The sequence below is a fragment of the Ailuropoda melanoleuca genome, unplaced genomic scaffold (assembly GCF_002007445.2).
Source record: "Ailuropoda melanoleuca isolate Jingjing unplaced genomic scaffold, ASM200744v2 unplaced-scaffold4915, whole genome shotgun sequence".
Classification (NCBI taxonomy): Eukaryota; Metazoa; Chordata; class Mammalia; order Carnivora; family Ursidae; genus Ailuropoda; species Ailuropoda melanoleuca.
This window is the reverse complement of record NW_023221781.1, coordinates 10,178-13,397: the sequence shown is the minus strand read 5'-3', so window position 1 is coordinate 13,397 and position 3,220 is coordinate 10,178. Positions and strand designations below refer to the sequence as shown.

At 38.2% G+C, this 3,220-nt stretch overlaps 1 non-coding gene across 1 annotated transcript; it reads right to left on the bottom strand.

Annotated features, from left to right (window-relative positions):
• Nucleotides 1–3,095: 3,095 nt before the first annotated feature.
• On the bottom strand, nucleotides 3,096–3,220 carry LOC117799419. Its single transcript, XR_004622972.1, has one exon. It is a non-coding gene; the product is annotated as a small nucleolar RNA SNORA18 (small nucleolar RNA).

Here is a 3,220-nt window from a genome sequence, read left to right as displayed (position 1 = left end):
AAGATCATATATTAAGTTGGATTCAGGGATTAAGTTAATATAAAATGTTACTTATATTTCCTCCAAGACTCAATTCTGGCCTAAGGGAATGTCCTATTTTCCACCCACATGCATAACATGTGGAAGAGGATGCAAAAGGGTCATATTTAATAGAGATAGAACTGTCCTCATTTTAGAAATACTGAGTTGTGCATTCTCCAGTTCTTGGGTTAAAGCTATGATTTTTCAAAACTCCTTTTACACTGTGGTAGACATAGTTCCAAAATGTCCCTCAGGATTTCCTGCCCTAGCCCCAGGGAATGGAGATATGATAATATAGCACATGTTAACCATTACATGTAGAATTATGTCTAAAGGGATTTCAAAAATGTAATTAAGGCTACTTGTATGTTGACTTTGATTTATATGTTTCAATTTTATCTAATCCCACAAGCTCTTTAAAAGAAGAGAATTTTTACTGACTAGTAACAGAAGAGTAAGTAAGAGAAATTCAAAGTACAATTAGAATAAAATATACCATCCCTGGCTTTGAAGACAGAGGGGTCACATGCAAAACCCTCTGGGAGCTGAAAGCAGACACTCTCTCCCCCTTCCCCCAAAATGCCAGCTAGGGAATTTCTGGAGACAAGAGACCCCATCTTGAAGCTTATTTTCCTTTCTAATGAATAAACTAATTGTTTTTACAAGGAATTGTTCATAAAATCCAAAGGAACAACTGTCATTAGGACCCTAAAACTATTGATAAGAACTCTATGAGAACAGAAAAGTTAACTACTGCATACCAGGTATAGTTTTGTTTGAAGGCATCAGTAGAATAATCAATTAGGTAGTAATTAAAAGCAGGGTGCCTGGGTGGCTCTGTGGGTTAGGTGTCAGACTCTTGATTTCAGTTTGGGTCATGATCTCAGGGTTGTGAGATCCAGCCCTGTGTTGGGTGTGGAGCCTGTCTGGGACTCTTTCTCTCCCTCTTTCTCTGACCCTCCTCACCTCCTGCAGTGTCTCTCTCTTAAGAAAAAAAAAGAAAGAAAAAGAAAAAGAAAGAAAGAAAGAAAGAAAGAAAGAAAGAAAGAAAGAAAGAAATCAAAAGCAGCTCCATCTGTCACTACCAAATGAAGTTTGTTTGTTTGTTTTCCTCTCTCTTCTTTATCTAAATCATGTGATTACTCCTTTCTTCTTTTTGTTAAAAACCCCTTCCTTTCCCCACATGAGCTGGACACTTTTCCCAGTTCCACCAAAATCTGTGCTCCCCAATTGCAATTCTGAGACTCCAGATAGTGGCCTGTGTTCTTTTCCAATTTCTCCTCTTTTTCTCAGTTGAAACAACAATGAAGGGACTTTGAAAAAAACAAACTTTATTACTCACAAGTCACAGAGGGTACATCACAGGCCTGGGGCCACAGTTTGGTCACAGGTACACAGTAACAGGGAGAGACAGAAAGAGCTCACCAATCAGAGGTTTTGTCTTTATTGGGATCAAGAGTAAGGTACCCAGAATTTGGGGGTTCACCACTGGTGAATTTAAAACATAAAGTACAGGAACAAAAACAAAGTCACTCAAATGGTCAGTTAGGGGTCACCCAGGGCTTTCCAAAAGGGGGACTTCACTGGTGGGGCAGCCTGACCCCTCACCTAGTTGTGTAGTTGGCATTTTATTCACTGCATATGAGATGTCTTTGAAATGGATGCCCCAGCCATCAAAGCTTAATGTTAGTACTTAACATTATGATCGAAAAAGCCAAGACTCCTGGGTTGTCGCACTTGGTAAAGTGTCTTCAGGTCATGATCCCAGGGTCCTGGGATCTAGCCCTCCAACAGGCTCCCTGCTCAGAGGGAAGTCTGCTTCTCCCCCTCCCTCTGCCTGCTACTGCCCTACTTGTGAACTCTCTCTCTCTCATTAATAAGTAAAATTTTACAGAAAAAAAAAATAAGGCAATTGTCAGGCACTTATACTATGCCTAAATCGGGTCACATTTTGAGGTACTGGGGATTAAGAGTCCAACGTATTCTTTTCTTGCGGGACACAAATCAACTCCTACCATCAAATTTCAAGTCCTAGGTAGGTGCTTCATGTCAAAAGACTCTATGTTCAGAGATATGCATTTTTTAACCTTAAACTTTTGTTGTTATTGTTTTTATTATTGTTATTACAAGCAACAGTAGGTAAAATTTTTAAGTCAGTAAATTTTTACTTAGGGAATCTCACATGTTATTGTTTTTCACTGCTCACCAATGTTGCCTTAGTTCCTCCAAAGTTTGAATTAAAATTTATCTTAAGGATAGCCCTTTTAAAAAGAACATCTGTTTTTTTTTTAATTAAAATGTCTTGTGTAAATTTATGGTGTACAATATGTTGATTTGATACATTAATATATTGTAGTATGATTGCCAATAAAAAATTAGAACTTGCAAAGATGATTTGAGAATAGTGTTTTATCAATAAATGGAAGTTATAATATCATGTAATGCATGTGGAGAAGTGCTTAAGATCACTTGTATTAAAGATGTTTCTAGGGGATCCTGGGTGGCTCAGTCGTTAAGCGTCTGCCTTCAGCTCAGGGCATGATCCCAGTGTTCTGGGATCAAGCCCCACATCAGGCTCCTCCGCTGGGAGCCTGCTTCTTCCTCTCCTATTCCCTCTGCTTGTGTTCCCTCTCTCACTGGCCTTCTCTCTCTGTCAAATAAATAAATAAATAAAATCTTTAATAAAAAAAAAGATGTTTCTAAGAATGATAAGAAGCATAAAAATAAAAAATAATACATACATACATACATACATACATACATATATACCCTATGCTCAATCCTCAGTTGTCATGTCAAGCTTTGATTCCTTCAGTTGGGTTTATTTTCTCTGAATATTTTAGGTGAATATGGAGACACTGATGACTTCCTGATGGGATACTTTATTACCTAGAAACTTTGGGATCTAATCTCCAAACAATTCACTTTAGGGCCCTCTGAATGTGAACAGAGTTTAAAGCATATTCACTCCTATACTAGCACACCCAAGAATAATACAGACTTTGAGGCTATGCTGCTACCTAAGGTTAAAAAAAAAAAAAAAAGGACTATCGGGTCTTTCATACTTTTGGCAGCTCCCTCTTGCGCTTCTTTCCACAGACCTAACAAATACTTCTGTGAGTAAAGCAAACAACATATTCGATGAGGCATCTCCAATGATGTGGGTCTGCAGAACAAGCCAATCAGGATAGACCTCAAC